Below are 12,802 nucleotides of genomic sequence, written 5' to 3'. Positions count from 1 at the left end.
CAGAGAGAATATTTCAGCTCCTGCCCATCTCTGCTTACAATGTCAGTGCAGGGATTATTTTAATTAAAATGCTAGGTGAGAAAATCATTAGAAAGATAACAAACAGGCCAGATCACCCATTACCTGTGGCTGGTATATATATGGGATTCTAATCCAATTTAGGAAGCTTTCAAGCCAGTAAAACAATTAATTTTAAAATGCATTTCAGTCAAGATGAAAAACTACTTCGTTGTGTGCTTTGGTTTTTAAGGTGCAAGATGAATAAGACACAGAAGACAACAGAAAAGCATTTTCTTCTTGTTTTCGTTTATTAATGACACAAATGCAGTGATTACTCCTAAGTGAAATTCATCAGAAGTCTCCTGGCTGTTTATATCCAATTTTAACACTAGTTGAAATACTTCAAACATTTTGAAAGTGATGTTAGCGGACAGTGTTTTTCTACTGTTAATTGCTTTCATTCAAATACCCACCCCCCACCAAAACATCAGCCACAGAGGAATGTGTCATGGTCCCGCTGTGTCCGGCGTCGGTGCGGCCTCACTGGGAGCACTGTGCAGTGCCCCACCACTGGAGAAGGATGTGAAGGTCCATGAACATGGCCAGAGGAGGGCAACCAAGCTGGCGAGGGGCTGGAAGGCATGTCCTCTGGGAGTGGCCGAGGGCTCGGTGTCTGTCTCCTTTGGAGAGAAGGAGGCCGAGGGGCCACCTCCTGGCTCCCTGCAGCTTCCTGAGGAGGGACGTGTTGAGCTCTTCTCCTGGGATCCGGGGACAGGACGCCTGGGAACGGCTCAAAGCTGCGCCAGGGGAGGGTCAGACATGAGGAAGCATTTCTTTACCGAGAGGGTGGTCACAGGCTGGAACAGGCTTCTGGAGAAGTGGGGAAGGGGATTAGAGCCGTCTCTGCTGGAGTCTCCAAACTGCAGAAATCAGGACTCCACTTGTCCTTCTCTAGAGGGAAATTAAGCTGGTTACAAACAGTATTTGACAATAATCAGGTACATTTTACAGTTCCACTATTTAATCACTTAGATTTGCAGCCCAGCGAGATGAATGTGTCGAAACCTATTTATTCTGACTCCTACAGTACAGCCAGATACTCATATTCTGTGAATCCAGACTAAATGGGACATAAGTTTAAATCACATCTCATTTTGAGTCTGATTTAAGGACACCAAATCTTGCTGCATTTCACAAGCCTGGAACGACAGCCGTCCATGACAAAGCAAGACTGCCCAAAGAAGATTCTGCTGCCCTGGAATATTCTGTCCTTTCCACTTGCAGGTGCTAGGCAGCTCTTAAAGCCTTCAAGAGAATATTAAATATTCCAGAAAAGTTTTTGAAATTATTAGATACGGGGCCACTATGCAAGTACATACAATATCATTACCTTACATTATGTATTTCACTGAGCTCAAAATTTTAATTGTTATGTTGGGTTATGTCACTACTTAAAAATAGTAGGAAAATCAGTGTGATGCAGGAAAAAAGCTCATTATTATACCGTATTAAGTGACAGTATTGAAAAAGAGGGTAGTGTGTAATTAGACATAAAGTGTATCCAAGCAGATATTTACAGTCTTCATTACGATGCAGGACAATAAGTCACTGAAGGCAAAAATACACTGCAAATACAATGAAAGTCACCATCAATTTTGCATGCCACGAGAACCTTTAAAATGAACAGGAAAATATGATTTCTTCCTGCAAATAAACTTCACCAAAAAATTGCTATTCGGTTGTGATGTATTCCATTCTTTTGAGCAACCTTTTCCACAGTTCTTCAGCTTGTTTTTGGGGAGGGAGAACAAAAAGAGGAGAAGGGAGAAGGAAGAAAAATGAAAACAAAAGAAAACATTTCTGACTCACGCAGCATAAAATGTATTCCATAGCAAAAGCAATCAGGAACAAGAGGAGAAAAAAGCGCACCCTATTTTTATGCCAAAGCTATATCATAAAGTAATAGTTTAAGAACCCACCGTATTCATAACCTCAGTTTCAGTACAAATGCTGTATTCATTAAAAAGAAATACAGGGTGGCAGGGCTGGATTTATCACTGGAATTTGCACACTGCCGTAAAGAATGTCCTCTATTAATGACAACAGCTGTTGGTTTAATAACCCTAGAAAAGATCGTTAAATTCCTTCACATTTCCCAGAAACAGATGGAAGAAATGCAAAAGTGTTAAAGCATATGGGAGAGCATATTGAAATCCAGCAGCCTCCTGGAGCGGCTAGGAATCCTAATGCTGCAGTCTCCCACTTTACGCTGGTCTCCTTGCGGGTACCTAAGGTGTGTGTATTGTGGAAATAATGTAAATACCAGAAGAGGATAGCAGAGGCTTGATGTGCCTCAGGCGGCATTTGCTCTGGCAGTTTATCATCACTTACGCGATGTTTGCAGGCACAGATTTCCTTTCCCCTCTATTTCCTTGTTAGCTTCTTTGCACCTAGAACTGCACACACAGAGGAATCCTTTCATCAAAGAGCTGATAATAAGCCTGTGAATGTAGGTCACCTTCTGCACTTCCTAGAACAAGAAAAAGATTCATTTCAGGAAATGGGAATTTCTCAACAGCCTGAAACAAATCACAGCAGGTCCCAAACTCAATTTTTTCTGTGATGAGGGACACTGTGGCATTCAGACATTGGTGTATAATTTATGCACACGCCTTAAACACCGCACGAGAACATCTAGGAGCATTTGAATGAAATATTGTTGGTGTTGTTGCTAATACAGGCCAGCAATGGTGGCAAAACTTGAAGCAAACTTCAAGCCCAAAGCCGCAAGTAAACTAAAATGGGAGCCCAGCCGTTTCCACCTGATGTCTGCAGTAGGTGTACTCCCTCCCTCCCTGCCTTTTCTCCCCTTTCCCGTTCATTTTGGCTGCCCCGGCACGTGGCAGAGCTTGCCCATGAAGGACGGCGAGGCCAGTCTGGGCTCAGCCTACTGCTGGAGCCGGCCAAGCTCAGCACCTGCAATCTTCCACCGCAGCAGGGGACAGCAGGATTGTCCCGACAGAAAAAGCTAAACTAGAGCTGGATGGCTACTGGAAAAAGTCTCCCTGTGTAATTGAGCTGACGGCACGCACAGGGAGAGAGATACAGCTGAATGCTCTTTGGGTTTCCGCTAAAAGACTGTTCAGCCACCCATACAGCTAGTGATACTGAAAACAAAAAAGACAAAAAAACCCCAAAACCCCATGCATGTAGAACAGGTACAGCTCTTCAGCGTTTGCAAATTAATATTGATTTAGGCCAGGTAGGGAATCTGTCCCCAGACACGCGTATTCAAGAGAAATTCCTTGCCAACAAATTCCTGGACAAATCACCAAAAACAAATAACTGAAACCTCCTGTAAATGCCGGGGGCTCAGTTCTGCAGTTTGCACAATGAAACTGCTGTGGTGAAAGGCAAGGAAGGAAATCTCCTGACATGAAATTCGGGTGCACAGGCTCCTGTCCTCATCAAAGCTGCTTAAAAAGATTTTTTAAAAAAAAAAAAAAAAAGGCAAGATGGTTTTTTCTATCAGAATTTCAACGGGATATTTGATCAGCTTTATTTGCAACTGATTTAAATGTAGAGACCAGGCTTCTCTGTAAGAGGCTGGATCAGGATTCAAGAGGTCCGTGACTAATTGCTATGTGATTTTTGAGGCAACACGTGCAATTGCTCTCCACAGAGGCCAACGGAGCAAGGGCAGCTCTCCTGCTCTGATCACCTCTAGGGGCTGTAAATGAAACAGAGACTCTCTCTCCAAAGGTCACATGCTTCTTTTTATGAATAAAATACTTTCTGCAATGATTATGTATTGAGATGCAGGATGCTAGCTTTGATGTTCTTGCCAGGTTAATAAAGTTTGAGAGACGAGAGGGAATTTTTGTTAGCACAGATGGAGGTATTAACTGACAAACCTTGCAAATTAAATGCTTGGAAGGCACACAGGGTGAAAAATGCAATAAATCTAGTAAATCATTACTAGTTCATTGTTATTATCAGATTACTCTGCCTGCAAATAGCTAGTGATGACTGAAAAATGCTGATTTGCATTGATGTGGGCCTCAAGTTCTCCAAAGCAATTTCTTACTTATAACTCAATTAGCCAGTTAGAACTAACGTGATTACAGACACAGAATGCTGTCCTGTTTTCCTGTTGCAACTTTCTTCTGATTTACGTTGCGTTAACAGCATCCTAATATTTTATAATGTCCCAGCAAAAAAAAGAGGCCATGTTGTTTTAATTGAACCTGCAGTAGGAATCAGCTCTGTCCCTTCTGCTTCCAGCTTTGTTTCTGAATTCAACTGGATGTTTTCGAAGCACTTCAGCGAAAAAGTAAACAATGAACATTGGTATTTCTTGACCTATACGCAAATTATCTCCACTCTCTCCGCTCAAAAATGCCAGGGGTTTTTTATCTCCTCTACAATTATCTGCTTTATGAAATGTCACAGCAAAGCTATAAGAAAAACTGGGCTTTTTAATGTTTGGGGTTTGGGGTTTTTTTAAAAGTCTTATTGTTTCTGGGTGAAGAAGAGGAAGAATGCTAAAATACCGAGAGCCAGGTCTTTGGCTGAGGCTAGCGAATCCCCACTGAAATCAATCTGCATCAGTTGCATAGGTGGCCAAAAGCTTTTAAAATGTAATTCCTTGGGTTTTGCGCTCCCCTGCCTCCCCTGTTTTCTTTCTGACTGTGAACGGTCGTTTCAGATTTGCATCATACCCCGCGCCACAGCCGCACAAGCAAGGCTGGCTCTCTGCAGCTCGTTCCCAGGCGTCCCAGCAGTTCTGCTCATCCATGGCAGCAGCAGGAGCGACCGCTCCCTGGTGTGACAGGAGCCCTCGTGGGACGGGCTGTAAAGCTCCTCCAGACGCAGCTCAGCTGCAGACGAGGAAGATGGGAGTTTTGTAGTGAAACCTCAAGAACTGCTAGAGGGTAAGAACTCACTGCAACACTTCAGCAGTAACTGACCCGCAAATCTCTAGAAGGCAAAAGTTTTTGGTGCAGGTACCACCCGGCCGCGGCCGTACATTCACTAACAGAAAGGTGCTCAGGCTTTCAGCTCCCCCCATCAGTAACACCTTGAAGGCACCACACAGCAACATACAACCGCAGGCTGTCAAGGGCTGGCATAAGAAGAATGGTGGTGATCGCTCATTCATGTGCAAAATTTAAATAATAAAAAATCACCAACATGCCTGGAACTACTTTAAGAAAACAAAAGCATAAAGGCCCTCGTAAATTATTCCTAGCTTGAGCTAAGGTCTTGGAGCAATTTCTTAACATCTTCCACGCAGAACAAAATTAATACAGGGAGGAAAGAAAGATTTCACTGGGTTTATAATTCTGTCCTCAAACTGGGAGCAGCGTAAAAGTTGAGAGGAATGTCCAAGTCTATTCAGCACCTACAAGAGAGGGAATGAAATGACGGAATTTGTCTGTGCAAGAGCCCAGCGTAACAGCGCTCTGCTCATAAGGCACCTGCTGCAACCTAACAGCAGGAAGTAAGGGGGGAAAAAAAAATCAGAGCCTGCATCTATTTCCATTCCATTTCTTTTTCTTTCTTTTTTTTTTTTTTCTGATGGGGGAGGTTCTTGTTTTCCAGCTAATTTGAAGATTACAGTTTGGAACTCAGCAGGGAGCCAGTTGGCAGACTGAAAAACAGCCAGACAGAGCCTCAGTGGCTTTTCTTGCAAGCATAGTCCGGAATGCATAGGAGGGCCGGCAATCTTAGAACAGATATGATTTTTCTTCCCCCTTCTGCTCTTACAGGCTCTGACCATGGTGAGGCAAACAGCGAGGTTTTCCTCAGGGCACGAGAGACAAGCTTCGGTTTTCCTGCTGCTGACAGCCGTGTAACTGAGAATTAAGAGCTGATTTTGTCATATTTACCTCAAGGTATGATCAGTGAAACAACTTTTAATGCAAGCAGGGGAAATTAAGATCTGATTCAGTCTGATTGAAAATAGTTTCCCCCCACAATGGTCTATGTCTGGGACAATAAGTCTAAAGGCTCAAAAGGAAGGTAAGTACCAAATCCAATTACTTCTTGGAGGCACAGCCGCGCACTGGAGTGCAACTCATGCTTGTAAAATAGCCGCTTTCTCTGTTAAAGATAAGCCTGAACTTGGAGAAATTTGTGGAAACATAAGAACATTTAGCAGTTCAGTGTCCCTCGCTGCATGATGTGGTGAAACCTTATATCTCGCATTACGCTGTTCTTTTATATTGCTTTCCACTCATACATCCCTGGGCTCTAAACAGTCTCAGTATCTCCATTTTGCAGCTGGGGAAGCTGGGGAATGAGCAGGAAAAGGCTTTGCCCAAAGTAACCCATCAGATAGTGATGGAGAACACATTAGAAATCCAAACCATAAACACGTTACCGTCTTCGCCCAGATGGAGAGAGGGATTTCTTACGCTTTCAGTTTTTCTGAACAAACGTACAGGAGCTATGGAAGAATAAAAGGACACAACAACAAGCCAATACAGACTGTCTTCCTTCTTTCTGTATTGTATATCCGAAATAAAACTCTCTCGCTAGCCAGTAATGAGCTTTTCTGCACTTCTTCACTGGCAAAGTACAGGGGCTAATTTTCATACTAATAGACGCCAAAATTACAGCCTGAAATATGAGTGCATACCGAATACCTGGGCTGAAGAGCAACACAATGAGACAAACAAAATAGCATACACCTGCGGGTGACATTATTTTGCTATCCCAGCGGGGATTTTATCCTGAGCCTTCTCAGACTCCTTTGCCGAGGAAAGAAGTCTGTCCTCTGCCTTTCTGGGCAGCTGAGGCTTCCTGGAGACATTTTGGTGGCCTGCTCAAGAATGCAGCACGATTTCATATCACCTGTAATGGGGACAAATGGGCAATGTCAGCCTTCAGAGGAACACGTGCGTCACAGCAGCGTTTTCATTTTGAGGGGTAAGAAAGTACCAAAATGCATGAAGCTGACCTTCTATTTGGGGAAGAAAACACTATTAATAAGAGAGAGGGAGAGAATTCACAAAGGCATTTTCCTCCCTCTGTGGTCCCCAGTAGGTCTAATATCAGTACGCCTCAGCCCTCCCAAACGATTCATTTAACCTTCACAGTTTAATCATAACAATAATATTTGTCCTTTTCTCACAGCACCTGATGATTGCCGTGTTCATTACACTGGAGCCGTACATCCTCTGAAAAGAAGCACTCGGGCGCTAGTCAACCACAAGGCATATATTTTCTCCCCGGGTGCTAGCCAAGTGTTTGGAAATAACCTTTGTGATATACAGTAACCACTAGACTGTAATAGCTTTTGTTCAGCTGCTGGGAAAGGTTATAAAGTTTTGCAGGGATTATTTTGAGCAGATTCCCCCCCACACTTTTAAAGGACATTTATGAAGTCCTTTTTGCCGATTCCCCCCTCCCTGGCGACCGTCTGAGCACCACCGGGTGCTCGGGACTCGCTGCCCGCAAGAGCTGCATCTGGCAGGGATGCCTCGTCCTCGGACTCACCCGGTGAAGGTGGTCCAGGTGCTGGTGGGGGGGACCGGACCCCCCTGTCCCCAGCCCAGGCAGCACGTCACTTGGGTCCCTGCAGCCCAGAAACTGAAAGCTGCTTTTGGGCCGTGACTCCGCTGGATTAGGTTCAGCATCTAACCCTAGAGTGGGATCAGCTTCCCGCTGGGCCCCATGCCTGTACGGACCACAGTGCCAGGCCTGGGCCGGCCCGCTCCAGGCGCAGCCCGCGGATGGGACCCTGCCTCTGCCGAACCCCCCTCTCCGGCCACGGTCCCCTGTCCTGCTCAGGACTCCCCATGCAACCATCACCCACTCGGAAATTAGCAGCCATTAGGCAACATGACACTTTTGAAAAAACGATTTGGCAAGTCTCTGCTTACTGAAAGCCTTGAAAATACTGAGCCAGACCCTGTACCCAGCCAGCACCTCCCCAGCGGGTCTGCAGGCTCCGCGAGGAGCCCAGGCGCTTCGTGCCACGCTCCGTCAACGCCCCAAGGCAGCAGCTCAGCCGCTCCCACCCACGGGGATGGGGAGGATCCGTTCTTCACATTCACAAAGTCCTCCCAAAACAGCACAAACAACCTGCGAGGCCTCTCGGACAATTTGTCCTCGGCAAGACCTCGTTTCTAAGGGGCAGCAATGGGTGTCGGGAGATGGGAACCGGCTGAAGCTGAGGCCTGACACACCGCCCTCTGCAATTACTGCGAACAATAACCTCTCCAAAGATGACATATTCCTAATAAAAATGTGGGCGAGGGGGTGACTCGGAGGACCAGACCGTGAAGCTGCGATCAGCTGTGCCGGCAGAGGCCATCCAGTTGCTAACGATGCTCAGGGCCAGGGGGCTGCCCGGGAGAGCCCGGCCCTCTGGCTGGCTTGGCAGGGCTGCCGCCACGCCAGGCACGAGGCCACGACCGATGGCCACCCAACAGCGTGCAGCCGCAGCACAGCGGGGAGCGGGCAGCGTCTGCATCACCCGGCTTCGGGGACTGGGGCAGTCCCAGCTGCTGCTCTGAGCCCTCGGAAACACCTCTGCAGTGTCACTGACCCAGGTGACATGACATACAGATGCCCGGGGAACACGTGTACCACACACGCCTGAAAATAGTCCAGAAAAGCGCTTCTGCAGCTCCTGGAAACCAGAGAATGAGTTAGCAGTACAAAACCAGGTAAATTTTTTTTTCTCTGTGTGGCTTTGAGGTACAGCGCAGACTTGAGCCCTAATACACAGCAGAAAATACCATACACAGGCATCATTCATACGATGAACACATGACTAACCCACGAAATTACAAGCATCTCAAATTCACCTGACATCAGCACCGATTTCAGGACCTTTGCACCCTCGAAATCCTACCTTTACAATCGCACCCAGCACAATAAGCAGCCAGACTGTGCTTATAGCAGCGCATCCCCCCGCTGTCTCTCCCTGAAACGCGATTCCTGCGGATTCCACCCCAAAGTTAAGATGCAGCACACCTTGTCATTACTACCATTTACAAATTACCTGTTCCGAAACATCACCCTTCCATGAAAGCCACGGCAGGATTTTTATTACAGACCACACTTTTTATTGCAAATTATGCCCTTACTAAAATTCATAAAGGATAAATTTAAAGGAGAAAGGCTCTACTTCTTCATTCATCTACGTCACAGACTACAGCCTATTTGTCAGATTCTCCCTTTCTTAGCTCCCCAGGAGGCTGTAATTGCACAGAAATCTTTGAAGGAGGATTCAAAGGCTTGTGACAGGATGGCATGTAGTGGACACTAACTCCTTCTGGTATGTTACGTTTTCTGTTCAGGAAGATGGATGGTACATGTTACTCACTGAATTTAGAAAATAGTGTCCCTAGACCAGTACGGGTCATGGGACAACTAGTGCCCATTCTGCTAACATAACCCCCCCACGATAATACAAATATTGAGCCAAATATTTGCCCCATATAAGTCAATGGAACTTTATCGACTTCCTCTGAACAACACCCGTTTGTATTAGTTCATGATTCAAACTATTAATATTAGTTTTCACCTACCCTGCAGGCAACTGTGCGCGCGCCTCACAGACCCGGCTGGCTGCACAGCTTCGGGAGCTGCCATCACCAGCTGCTCATTACCACCCAGCGAGGAACCTGTCCTCATCGGCATTTTAGCATGGCCCTGCTCGAGGCCTCTGTCCTGAGCGACCCCAAACCTCACAGCAAGATGCAGGATCTGCGTACACAACTGTTCTTGTCCACATTGATGCCAGCAAGCTTCGCGCCTTGTTACCAGTGCTGCACTTCCACTGAGCTCTCACCACCAGGTACCACATCCCAGGCTGGGAGACGCTTATCTCCAGCTGAGGTTGCAACAGCCTTGTATAGCTAGAGAGAAACAGGAAAAAGAAAAAAAAAAACCCACAAACCCATAACACAAACATAGCCCCTGTCCCCAGGGTCATCAGTACAAGGGATCTCTCTCTCCACGCAGTCCAGATGACTGAAATCTCTGCAACATTATTTGGGCAAAGACAGAAAGCCAGGTGTGGTATTAGCAAAGTTATAGTCGGATGCTTTAACTATGCTATTAAACATACAAAAGACTAAAATGAATCAAGCTTAAAAACCTCCATGTCTCCAAATTTATTTTTCTGTTACCCATCTGCAATGTCCTATATGTTGCACCTTGGCAAATCATCTAATACCTTCTACACAGGAGAAGAGTTTAACTACAAAGTTTTTCCTTCAAGGTAATTTCGAAAGAGGGCCTCTTTAAAAGTTGTTTCCATTTTCTCCTTACTGTATGCAAACAGTACCATTTGTTTATCTAATGCAGTCTTTTGAAAGCATGCTTCAGTAAAGTGATAGATGTAAAATTAGGTCATTTGTCATTGATGAATTGCCTTCAAAATAAACATTAATCTTTGTTTGGGAATTTTATTTTTCTGTTCCGATAGCAGATTAAAAATCTGCCCAGATATTAATGTTCCAAATAATGTATGGTTTGCTTAACTGAAAAAATAATCCATTAGATTCAAAAAGACAGTCTCGTAAAATGTTTTTATTATAAAGTATATATTTAATGATTTAAACATTTAATTAAATATTTCTCTGCCAGTCCAAGACATATCTTCCTTCTAGATACTTTAATGGTTTAATGGATAAAAAGTGGAGTTTATTCAACTATAACTGAGAAGATTAATACTATTTCCTTGCAAGACCAACTCCCATCCAGTTACCCCGACCTTCATGTCTCTTCCACTGCCATTCCAACTTACTGGAAACCGGCAGTTTCACTGACCTCAGCAAGGCCGTACCATGGTGGAACATCTGCTCCCCCGATAAACACCAGCGTCAGAGTTAGGACCCCGCAGGACCGTGCCCATTGTCTGGGCCCTCGCATTTAAAACAAGACAAATAAAATCCTTCTTCATCAACTGGAGTACTGCATCTCTGGATGGAGCACGTCTCCTGTGAGGACAGACTGGGAGAGCTGGGGTTGTTCAGTCTGGAGAAAAGAAGGCTCCGAGGAGACCTCATAGTGGCCTACCAGTATCTTAAGGGGGCCTACAAGAAAGCTGGGGAGGGACTTTTTAGGGTGTCGGGTAATGGTAGGACCAGAGGGAATGGATTAAAACTAGAGATGGGTCGATTCAGACTGGACGTTAGGAAGAAGTTCTTCACCATGAGGGTGGTGAGACCCTGGAACAGGCGGCCCAGAGAGGTGGTGGAAGCCCCATCCCTGGAAGTTTTTAAGGCCAGGCTGGATGGGGCTCTGAGCAAGCTGATCTAGTGGGAGATGTCCCTGCCCATGGCAGGGGGGTTGGAACTAGATGATCTTCAAGGTCCCTTCCAACCCTGACCATTCTGTGATTCTATGATCTGCACGCTGCCCGGTCAGGCAAGCAGGAGCTCTGAATTGCCAGACCTTGGCTCAGTGGATGTATGCATGCAGCTGCGTGCAGAAGCCTTTACAAGTTTTTTTTATCTTTTTATATCATTTGCAGTGGATTTTGTAAAGTTTTGTGTCTCCCCAGTAAGCTTGGTGTTGAATGCAATTCCCACATTAATAGGCTGACGGGCAGTTTATGAGCCATCTACAATAGACTTCACCTGTACACAAATAATTATAAGTTCACTCTTTCAAGAGACTTCTTTTTCTTCAGCAAAACCCAATTACAATATTAAGCCATAAATCTAGGTCTTGTCCCATTATTTATGGTAATTTTCATAAACAAATGGTTCCTGTCTTCTCTAAATTGATAGCACAAAATGAGCAAGTTTATCAAAGTCATCCCAAACTATGTATAAAGTAATCGTGGTTTTGTGAATCCAACTCAGGTATGTAATTATCGCAAATAATATTTCCCGCATTACTCACCTGAGCAGAATAGCATTGCAGTGAAATTTCAGCTAGTAATTGATTGTTTCGAAAAAACATAATTTCAATTCACAAGGACATATGCGAGTTTATATGTTTTATTTATATACACACACACCCCTACCTGCTCCTTCACGTATGTGCCTAACAGAGTGCATCATCGCCAAACTTGGAAATTTAACCCCCGTGGCTCCCCATTCGGTCCCAAAGAAATCCTGTAGGTTGAACGGGTTAACTTCCTACACCTCTTTTTGCTTTTGTTTTGCTAATTCAGTAATAAACTCTGATCATTATCAATATTAAGGTAACTGGTTTTGAATGTGTATGTCAGCAGACTTCAGCATCAGCTGAAAATCCGTTTTTCATTCATCATTCCTCTCGAGAAAAACCATGTGCTCATGCGCACTCTTTGAGCAAGTCTTAGGAAGATATGTTAGCAAGAGAAAACGTGTTGGCTAATTCTCCATTCTGTGGAAATGGTCTTTCATTCCAGGGCTCCAGTAAATACTCTTAAGTACTTCGGTACACTATTCTACTGTCAACATTATTATTATTATTCTCCTCCTAATCCAACTGTCTCTGAAGTCAATGGGACACCATGATAGCTGCCCTGGTGCCTGAAGCTCTTTGTTATGCAGAGAAACTTTTGCACAAGTGCAAAGACTGTAGGCTTCTCACAAGCATCCAGCTGCATTTCGTCATCCCTAGCACAAAGCACGCGCCTCCAGAAGATGAGAAGACAGCAAATATTCCTTCTTTCCCTGACAATGACGCGCTGTAGCGCCATTGCATCTCTGCTTCCTACACTCTTTTATTCAGTTATCCAAAGATATAGTTTACCTACAGGCTTATTTCTGTGGAATTTGAGAGGGAAAGTGGTCGCAAATAGGGCCCTTGAGCTGCCTGCCTGTGCTGGGGCCACGGCGTCTGG

This window comes from Chroicocephalus ridibundus, chromosome 7, assembly GCF_963924245.1.
Source record: "Chroicocephalus ridibundus chromosome 7, bChrRid1.1, whole genome shotgun sequence".
In the NCBI taxonomy this organism is placed as follows: Eukaryota; Metazoa; Chordata; class Aves; order Charadriiformes; family Laridae; genus Chroicocephalus; species Chroicocephalus ridibundus.
The sequence above is the reverse complement of the archived record's forward strand: the minus strand, read 5'-3'. Positions refer to the sequence as shown.